This window comes from Arachis hypogaea, chromosome 13 (assembly GCF_003086295.3).
Source record: "Arachis hypogaea cultivar Tifrunner chromosome 13, arahy.Tifrunner.gnm2.J5K5, whole genome shotgun sequence".
In the NCBI taxonomy this organism is placed as follows: Eukaryota; Viridiplantae; Streptophyta; class Magnoliopsida; order Fabales; family Fabaceae; genus Arachis; species Arachis hypogaea.
Window position 1 is genome coordinate 109,352,543 of NC_092048.1, and position 11,246 is coordinate 109,363,788.

General features: G+C 39.0%; 1 non-coding gene across 1 annotated transcript; it reads right to left on the reverse strand.

The window, feature by feature from the left end:
- Positions 1 to 4,925: 4,925 nt before the first annotated feature.
- Positions 4,926 to 5,029, reverse strand: LOC112738732 (small nucleolar RNA R71). The gene has a single exon (XR_003169675.1). It is a non-coding gene; the product is annotated as a small nucleolar RNA R71 (small nucleolar RNA).
- Between the last annotated feature and the right edge of the window lie 6,217 nt (positions 5,030 to 11,246).

Consider the following 11,246-nt stretch of genomic DNA (forward strand, 5'->3'; position numbering starts at 1 on the left):
GCATTCAGCTTTAATGAGAATAATAAAAAAGTAACAAGTTTGTTTTCTTGTATTTTTAATCTTTAATCTGATATTTGCAATTAGAACATATGCTTCATTTTTTGACCTTGCCAGGCATACTTTTTAGAATTCATTTGGTTCTATGATTTTGTTTTCTTCATGTGTCACGAGAATGGTCAAAAGAATATTTGTAAGTAGCCCGCTCATTTCCTTCAACATAATCTTGTATTGATTGCGTATGGTGGTGAATCAGTATGCAAAATCCTTACATGCTTCTCTTTTTGAATTATGATAATCTGCAGTTGTAAACAGGGCAGTAACTGCTTGGAAATTAGTTCTTGCTGGGAATGAACAAGGGAATGAACACTGATACAATTGTTAAGACCAAGAGTTTTTTTGATGGTGATGAAGATCAGCATAAAAAAGATGTGTTTGAGAAGAATTTGAAGGCGCTTCAGAATATTTTTTAATCATTATGCCAAGATTAGAAGATTAACAATTTTCTGTTTGTTAAGTTCTTTTCTATATTTCGGATATAGAGTGCAAACTTTGTATTTTAATTGATATGTGATACAAGTTTCATGTGACTTAAATTATCTTAAGTTATATTTTGATTGTTAATTGTTTCTTAAGATTGTCTTTGAATTGTATAAGGATAATTTTTATTATTTAAAAAATTATTTAGTATAATTATGTATTTAATTTTATTTTATAATATTTAACTCATTTAATTAAAAATATAAAATTATATATGTAATAATATTATTAAATATTATGTTGTATAAAAAATTATTAGAATATTATATACATATAGAAAAAAAAAACAATGAAGGACCTAAGGCTACACTTATATAGAGTAGCTATGGTTATACAAAAAATTAAAAAAAAAAATAATAAGGGACCTAGGGCTACACTTATATAGAGTAGCTAAGATATACAATGTGGCTACGTTTTACAGGTGATGCAGTAGCATTGAAAAGCGTAGCCTATTCTGGTAAAAATAGAAGCTGAAAAGTGTAGCCTTTGGTCCTGGACAGCATCACTTGAAAAGCGCACCCTATTCCCAAATGCCAAAAGCATAGCCCTTGGTGCAGAAAAGCGTAGCCTTTGAGAATAGGTAACGGTCGAATAGGATTCACTCCAAAAAGCGTAGCCATAGCCCAGAAAGCGTAACCGTAGCCTAAGGCATAATTTTTTTCACTTTTGGCTATACTTTTCAAGTGTACCTGAATGGGTATTTTTCTTGTAGTGCATTCTTCATTGGTGGAGCTTGCCTCTTGATCATCCTCTTACAATCTTTCATCATTCATACTATGCCTTGGAGGTTGCGCATTATCCTTCTCAACACCAAATTCAAGCTCATTGGAAGAAGGTTCAACAACTTCCACAAGATCATCATTAACATCACTTGGTGTGAAAGTGTTCTCAAGCTTGAAATCCACCTCTTGTTCAATTTTCTCTAGCTCTTCAACCACTTCTTCTTTTTCAACAATCTCTTCCTCCTCCACTTGTTGGAAGACATGCCCCATCTCCTTGTCCTCATGTTGGGATTCTAGAATCTCCTTCATGCTCCACTCTTTGGTTGATTCCTCACATTCATCTGTGAAGATGCTTTGCTTGTTGCATGGGTCCCATGATTCCAAGGTGGCCGTGATTTTGGCAAACTGAGCCATAATTTTTTCAAATATGGGAGGTGATTCATCTTGTGGTTGAGAGTTCTCATACATTGGAAGTGGCTCATTGATGCCAAGGCATCTTAGGCTAGTTTCACTAGTATTTTTCGGTTAGTTTTAGTGGTTTTATGCATTTTCTTGAGCTTAAAGTAACCAAGAATGGTTAAAAGAATAACAAAGCAATGAACCATCCAAACAATATGATTTTGATGCAAATTCCATGAGTTTTAGTTATATTACTTGAATGCTATGAATGGAAGAATTCTCATGAAATTTTGCAAGACTTTGATGCAATTGTTTGGATGATTTCAGGAAAGAAGAGGCTAGGCAAGGAAGCAACAAAATCAATAAAGGAAGCTTGAATATCACATGTGGAGTTTAAGTTCCAGTTTAAGCCTAAACTGAAGCTTAAACGCCAGAATCATGAAGGCTAAGAAATGCTGAAACTGAAGTTTAACCTCCAGTTTAACCTTAAACTGGAGGTTAAACGCCAGAGTGGAAGTCTCACCAAAGAAGCATGTCCACGTTTAACCTCCAGTTTGACCTTAAACTGGAGGTTAAACGCCAGAAGTGAGAAGAGCACCAAGGGGGGCAGTTCCACGTTTAACCTCCAGTTTAACCTTAAACTGGAGGTTAAACGCCAGAAAAGGGGAAAAGTACCAGGGAGCCATTTCCACGTTTAAGCTCCAGTTTGACCTTAAACTGGAGCTTAAACGTGTTCGACACCTCCAGGGCTACCTTTCTCCTCTTCCACGTTTAAGCTCCAGTTTAACCTTAAACTGGAGCTTAAACGTGTTCGACCTCCAGGATGGCATTCTCCTCTTCCACGTTTAAGCTCCAGTTTAACCTTAAACTAGAGCTTAAACGTGTTCGACCTCCAGGGCTGCCCTTCCTATCTCCACGTTTAAGCTTCAGTTTAACCTTAAACTGAAGCTTAAACGTGTTCGACTACATGACCCTCCAGGGCTGCCTTCTTCCATTTCCACGTTTAAGCTTCAGTTTAACCTTAAACTGAAGCTTAAACGTGCTTCTACAAAAGGCTTCACTGGAAGTGTCTGGCGTTTAAGCTGCAGTTTAAGCTTAAACTGCAACTTAAACGCCACTCTTGGAAAAGGTTTCTGGGCCAACAATATTGCGATTTAAGTTAGTATTTGAGCACAAACATTAACTTAAACTTACTCTGGTATGAAACCCAATTGAATATCATGGTTTATGGGATTGGGCCTGAAGGATTGATGAGTCTGAAATTTCAATTTATTGAGTCATGTGTCATTATTTGATTATCACTAAGTTGGCTCAATGAATGTTACAGATTTTGGATCAACAGCCTCATCAAGATTATGGATCATAAACCCAAGGCAAAAGGAAAGCAGGGAGAGGCCTCAAAGCCCAAGAAACACAACAGAAGCTCAATATAGAAAGTGTATAAATAGGATAGAATTTAAGTTAGGAAGAACTTTTACTTTCACTTTTAGCTAGTTTTCATATCTTTGTAATTGAATTCAGAGCTATGACTCACTAAACCCCCTTTCATTGGGTTAGGGAGCTCTATTGTAATTCAATGAATCAATAATAGTTTATCTTCTTCTTCAATCTTTTCTCTTGAATTTTGTTAGAAAGCTTCTCGATCTAATTCCATTGGGTAGTTGTCTTGGGAAAGAAACTACCCATAATTGGAATCCTTCGGAACCTTGGGAAAGGAATGGAGGATTCATGCTAGAGAAGCTTTCTCACAGTGAATTGGATTGGGGTTTGGATGGATATTGTGACATGTAATCCTACCAAATTGTGGTTCATGAAACTGTGTGGTATAATCAGTGATCGAGCATCATCTCTTCTTATGAACATTTAAACCAAGGGATTGGGAATTTGTTTGTTTTTAGAGAGAATTGGTGAGCCAAGGGATTAGGATCCAATCATATAAGATTGCCAAGCAAAATTCAATGAACGCATTGGTTGAGGAAGAGATAAACATGTTTTGATTCGGAGATCTCAATATCTCCTATAACCCAATGAATTCCCCATTTCTGATTTTCACCTTCTCTTTACATTCTGCAATTACATTCATGCAATCACCCCCATTCCCTTTTAATTTCAGCATTTTAGCTTCTGCTCTTTACTTCATGCAATTTAAGATTCCGCCATTTAAATTTCTTGTCATTTACTCTTCCCGCCAATTTTACATTCCGCAATTCTCATCTAAATCTTGATTCCGCTCAACTAGAACACACTTCTAATTCGAATTGCTCACTCAACCAATCCTTGTGGGATTCGACCTCACTCTATTGTGAGTTTTTACTTGACGATAACCGGTGCACTTGCCGGAAGGAATTTTGCCGATCGTGCAATTTCCTAATTCGTAGCATAACAAGTTTATGCGCATCAAGTTTATGGCATCGTTGCCGGGGATTGGTTTTCGATTGACAATTCTCAAATTGGAAGTTAACTAGATTGAGCATTTTTCTTGCTTTGTTAATTCTGTTCAAGTTACTTGTTGAATTTTAATTTCTGCACTCGGTTACATGCTTTCTTTCTTTATGCCTTTAAATTCAAGCAACTAACTCACTGACTCACTAACTGTTTGAATTAAGTCCTCAATTGCTCTAACCATACTCTTCCATTAACCAAGAGTATTTCACTTGTTGTTTGCCTGTGCTGTGTTCTTGTATGACAGGTAGGAGAGGAGAGACATCAACTCCTCCATATACCGAACCAGAGAGGACCCTTCATAGACTGAGAAGGGAAGCAAGAGGGAAGAGAGTACTGGGAGAGGAGGAATCTGAAGGAGAATCTGAGGACAATTTTGAGGAAGCTTTAGATCTCAACATGGATAGAGAAGTTCACAACCATGAGAGAGCTGATGGAAACAATGCCATTCCTGAGAGGAGGGTTCTTAGTTCATACATAAACCCAACCTCTGGGAATTGTGGTAGCAGCATCCAGAAACCACCCATTCAGGCCAACAATTTTGAGCTCAAACCACAGCTAATATCACTTGTGGAGAATCATTGTTCATTTGGTGGAAGTGCTAATGAAGACCCAAACCAACATCTCACAAAATTCCTGAGAATTTGTGACACTGTGAAGTCCAATGGAGTCCAGGAAGATGCATATAAACTGCTTTTGTTCCCATTTTCACTTAGGGACAAGGCAGCTAAGTGGCTGGAATCATTCCCAAGGGGGAGCCTAACAACCTGGGATGAGGTGGAAAGCAAGTTTCTGGCACGTTTCTACCCCCCACAAAAGGTCAATAGGCTTCGATCTGAGGTTCAGACTTTTAGACAACAAGATGGTGAAACTCTCTACGAGGCATGGGAGAGATTCAAGGATTTGACAAGGAAATGCCCACCAGACATGTTCCATGACTGGGTGCAATTGCATATTTTCTATGATGGACTCTCTTATGAATCAAGGAAGGCTGTAGACCATTCATCAGGAGGTTCATTGAACAGGAAAAAGACTGTGGAAGAAGCCATTGAAGTGATTGAGACAGTGGCTGAGAATGAGTACTACTATGCATCAGAAAGGCACAACACTAAGGGAGTCATGGAGCTGAACCATGTTGATACAATTCTAGCCCAAAACAAGGTGTTTGCCAAGCAACTAGCAGAGCTTACCAGGCAATTAGAAACAAAGCAAGTGGCTGCAATACACACACAAGATCAAGAGGAAGTAAGCATTGAAGGAGGTGATTGGGAAGAGGCCAACTATGTGGGAAACCAACAAAGGCAATCATATGATCCACATTCCAACACTTACAACCCAGGATGGAAAAATCACCCAAACTTTGGGTGGGGGAACCAACAAACCCAACCACAAAACCCCAAACCTTACAACCACAACCAACATAACAATTCCACATACCAAAACCCCAACCAAAGATCATACCAAGCCACACAAAACACTTACTCTCAACCACCATATCATGGCCAAAATAATCAACCTACCCAACCTAATCCGAACCAACAATTTCAAGATCAATTAAACCGGATAGAAGGAATGATGGCAACCATGAGTCAAGACATAATTGAATTGAAAAGCTTCAGGGATGATGTGAGAACTACCTTAAGAAACCATGGTGAAAAACTCAAGAGGATGGAATCTCAAGTAGGAGAGCTATCTCAACAGGCCCCCAAATCAACTGCAATGTTCCCTAGTGACACAGAAAAGAATCCTAAAGGGGAACAAAAGAGAGTAAGATGGGAAGAATGCAAGGCCATCACCATATTGAAGGAAGTCTCAGAAGAAGAAGGAATCAGGCCCTCAGAGCAGGAGCCAGAAATCTTGAAGGAAGGTGTGGAAGAAGCTAAGCAGGAAAGTGAAACTGAGCAAGCCAAGGAACTGCAAAAAGGCACGATGGAAACATACCAACCAAAAGCACCATTTCCTTAGAGGTTAGGAGAAGGTGAAAAAGGGAAAACCTATTCAAGGTTTTTAGAGACATTTAAGTCTCTCCATATCAATATTCCCTTTCTTGAGATTCTCCATCAAATGCCTACACACATCAAGTATTTAAAGGAATTGTTGAGCAAGAAAAGAGTTTTGAAGGGAGGACAAACGGTAACAATGAACAAAGAATGCAGTGCTCTGATCAAGAAAGACACAGTCTCTAAGAAAACAGACCCAGGAAGTTTTCATATTCCTTGCATCATAGGAGAAACAAAAATTGACAGAGGATTCTGTGATCTAGGAGCCAGCATAAATGTGATGCCTCTAACTCTTATGAAGAGGCTACAACTGAATGAGGTGAGATCCACTGATGTAATCATACAACTGGCTGACAAAACTCAGAAGCAAGCTGAAGGGGTAGTTGAGAATGTGCTGGTGAAAGTGGGAGATTATTACTTCCCCACAGACTTTGTCATTTTGGACATGGAGGAAAGCTACCTACACCCTATCATTCTGGGAAGACCATTTCTAGCCACTACTAGAGCGCTCATAGATGTAGAACAAGGAGAGCTAATTCTGAGAATACATGATGAACAGCTCATTTTCAAAGTTTTCAAACCTGCACCTGAGCCTGAACCAGAACCTAAAAAGCCTAAGGATGATAGTAGCCATCTGTGTTTGGAGGAAAGTAATCCAGCAGCTGAAACTCTAAAACAGTCTTTGGAAGGCAAACAGGAGTTGCAAGAGTTAAAGCCACAAGAATCAATGGAAACAGATCAGAAGGATCCTCCTGGCATAAGGGTCAATGAAGAAATCCTCAAGAGAAAGGGAAGAATGATAGGGAAATTGCCAAGAGGGTGGAGAAACAAGAAAATTCCCACTGAAGGTTTTTCTCCGGGAGATAAAGTGATATCAAGTCATTATCTGCCAATTCCACCTGGCCTCAAAACCATTCCTTCCCAGCTCCCTCAAGTGTTCACAATCAGGAAAGTTCTTTCTATGGAACATTTAGAGGTCATGAAGGAATCAAGTGGGGACGTTTGCATAGTGAGAGGAGAAGACGTCAAGCACTACAATCCACCCTAACAAGGGACAACCGTCAAGCTAGTGACGTTAAAGAAGCGCTTCATGGGAGGCAACCCATGTTTTTAATATCCTTACTTTTTTTTTGTGTTGTTTTGCATCTAATAAAGCATGGTTTCTTATGCATGAACTTGAATCCTCAGGACAACTGCTAAAAGAGTGCACTAAACATTGCATATAAAATACAATTTGTCTCTAAGTTTGGTGTGCCTGAGGGCACCCCAAACTTTATTCAAAATGCATTCAATTTTTCATGCAAAGAGCACAACCAAACATTAAGTTTGGTGTTCCTCTTTGAACACGGTTCATGAAAAGCAAGAAGTTCCTCTGGGTTTCGAAATTCATGACAAGTAAACCATTCGCATGTTTTAATACTTTGGTTTCAATTACTTAGGGTAGTAACTTTGTTTAGAATCAAAGAGCCAAAGTGACTATGATTTATTAGAATTATGCACATTCATTAAGGACAACCAATATGGATTTCATGTCATTAGGAGACTTTACCAAACACTAAGTTTGGTGTCCAATAATAAGTGTGCATACATACAAAAGTCACGGCTATAAGCTCATGAAGTTAATCATTGATTTACATGTGCAAGTACTATTCATCATTCACATGGACCGAAAAATGATAGCACACTTGTTTGCTTGTGCAGGTACAAAAGAAAAGACAAAAATGGAGGAAAAAGACAAAGGGAGGTACGGTGCTTGGTCAAAAAGAAAGTTCACAAGTCTTTGAAGCTAACACATGGGAAAAGGAAGTTCTGCAAGAAAAGATTGCTACATGTACAACCTAATGCACCCAGAATACTTCCAAGAAATTGAAAAGCAATTTGTCCTTCTCCCTAATTCATATATTTACCATCAAGCCACCCTTCACAAGCCACCCTAGCCGTCCATTTTTCACTTGAGGCATTATAAAGAACCACTTGGGGAACGAGTTCAACACCACCAAATCTCCTTCATGCACATTTTCCTTCATCATAGCATAACTATCTCTTGCCGAAAACAACCTCACCACACTTCCAACAACACTTCTTGCTTCACCTTGTCAACTTTAGCTTGTAACTTACCAAAACCAAAGAACCAATGGCAGCCTCATCTAGCCACAAAAGAAGAAAAGACAAGCAACCAATGGAGGAGAACAGGGAATTCGATGCAAGGAGATACAAATTAGTTTTCCATTAGATTCAAGCCGAATGGATGAGACCTAAAAGGGTACTAGCTGAGGTTCCCTTTGACCTTGAAAAGGATGAATTCCCAGGTGTTTGGGAGAAGATCAAAAAGAGGAAGTGGGAGCTCCTGACTAAGCCAATCACTAAAATCAACATCAACTTGGTGAAGGAGTTCTATGCAAATGCAGTGAGGGAAGACTCAACCAAGAAACCCACATACAAAAGCTATGTGAGAGGGGTGGAAGTTGACTTCAGCCCCAAGGCAATCATGAAAACTCTTGGCCTGAAAAACATACATTTCAGCCAAGCAAGTTATGAAGAAAGGATGATAGGAGAACCTGACTACACGACTATTGCTGAAGATCTTTGTGCCATCAGAGCTGAATGGGTGAGAAAAACAAGAGGGGCTCCAAGAGTCTTGAGAAGGGGAGACCTAACACCTGAAGCTAAAGGGTGGTATGCAATAGTTAGGAGATCCATCCTACCCACTGCAAACTCTTCAGAAATAGTCCCTAAAAGAGCCATCTTGCTACATTGCATTATGGTGGGAGGGGAGATCAAAGTTCATAAACTCATTGCTGAACAGATACAAGAGTTTAGTGAGAAAAGTGACCCTGAATCCTGGCTCCACTTCCCTAGCACCATCATTAGACTATGCATCGATGCCCAAGTACCACTTGAAGATGAAAGACCTAATTGGCTATATCCTGGATTGGCCATAACTGCGTACAGAATGACTCTTGGCCCAACTACTCCAAGACATACAAGAAGAAGAAATGAAGAAGGGCAACAAGCGGAAGCAGAGCAAGAAGCAGAACAAGAAGGAGAAGAAGGAGAAATCAAAGTGTTTCCTGGCAACAAAGAGAAAACAAGGAATTTCACAAGGTGGTATTGTTCCTTGATAATTCTTTAAAAAGGGCAAACAAAAGCATGCTTGTTCTGGTTTAAACTGTAAATGTTGAATCTTTCTGGAAGGTGAAGTTTTTAGTATATGAGTGTCTGTTATTGCTTTGAATAAAGTGAATGCCTAGATGTTTGGATATAACTTCACCTTCTTAAACAAGTGCTTGCCATGCTTGTTCTGTTTCCAAAAATAAAAGAAAAGTTTGAACAAAAGTAACTTGGCTCAATTAGTGACAAATCAAGTAGAATTAAGTGGTGGTATGCATGCTTGATTGTTTAGTCAGATCACTGGAATTAGAGTGTAGAATTATCATTTTTTGTGTAGAAATTGAAAACTGTCTATGGATCTTGATGAATAAATGTCTTTGGCCATGAAAAAGAAAGAAAAAGAAGAAGAAAAAGCCACTGAAAAAGGGTAACCAAAAAGCAAGAAAATTGAGAAAATAAGCTAGGCACCAATGGTTTGAACTTCTGAGACAAATGCCTGTGGTGTTTATGTATTAAGGATATGCTTGGATGAATAGGTTCTGAGGAGTGTTTCAACACTTGGTAACTTGGGTTAACTAACCCGGGATTATCAACCAAAAGTCCATTATCAAGAGCAACCTAAATACAAAACATTTAGTCACACAAAGAGGTGCTGGGCACCAATGTCTCAAGAAGAAATGTGAACTAAAATGCCTGAGGTGGATATGTGTAGTGCACTGATAAGAAAAAGAAAATGCCAAAGGCTTGTGCAACACATGACACCAAGCAAGCAAGGAGCAAAGGAGCTCTAAGAAAAACAAAAGAAAAACAAAGAAGAGAAAAGTGCCAAGGACATAAGAATAACAAGAGGCCATAGCAGTGTTTGATGGATGCAATAAAAAAGTGATAATCTTACCTGAAAAGAATGAAAAAGTGATGCTGCAACTTTCTGCATAAAACCCTTCTGATGAACTTCAAATGCTTGCTAATATAGCCAATGTAATTGCTTTTTGTTTCATACTTTCTTCTCAAATAACTCAGAACTTGCTTAGGGACAAGCAAGTATTAAGTTTGGTGTTGTGATGCCAAGGCATCTTAGGCTAGTTTCACTAGTATTTTTCGGTTAGTTTTAGTGGTTTTATGCATTTTCTTGAGCTTAAAGTAACCAAGAATGGTTAAAAGAATAACAAAGCAATGAACCATCCAAACAATATGATTTTGATGCAAATTCCATGAGTTTTAGTTATATTACTTGAATGCTATGAATGGAAGAATTCTCATGAAATTTTGCAAGACTTTGATGCAATTGTTTGGATGATTTCAGGAAAGAGGAGGCTAGGCAAGGAAGCAACAAAATCAATAAAGGAAGCTTGAATATCACATGTGGAGTTTAAGTTCCAGTTTAAGCCTAAACTGAAGCTTAAACGCCAGAATCATGAAGGCTAAGAAATGCTGAAACTGAAGTTTAACCTCCAGTTTAACCTTAAACTGGAGGTTAAACGCCAGAATGGAAGTCTCACCAAAGAAGCATGTCCACGTTTAACCTCCAGTTTGACCTTAAACTGGAGGTTAAACGCCAGAAGTGAGAAGAGCACCAAGGGGGGCAGTTCCACGTTTAACCTCCAGTTTAACCTTAAACTGGAGGTTAAACGCCAGAAAAGGGGAAAAGCACCAGGGAGCCATTTCCACGTTTAAGCTCCAGTTTGACCTTAAACTGGAGCTTAAACGTGTTCGACCAAGTTTCTCCTCCAGGGTTGCTTTCTCCATTTCCACGTTTAAGCTCCAGTTTGACCTTAAACTGGAGCTTAAACGTGTTCGACACCTCCAGGGCTACCTTTCTCCTCTTCCACGTTTAAGCTCCAGTTTAACCTTAAACTGGAGCTTAAACGTGTTCGACCTCCAGGATGGCATTCTCCTCTTCCACGTTTAAGCTCCAGTTTAACCTTAAACTAGAGCTTAAACGTGTTCGACCTCCAGGGCTGCCCTTCCTATCTCCACGTTTAAGCTTCAGTTTAACCTTAAACTGAAGCTTAAACGTGTTCGACTACATGACCCT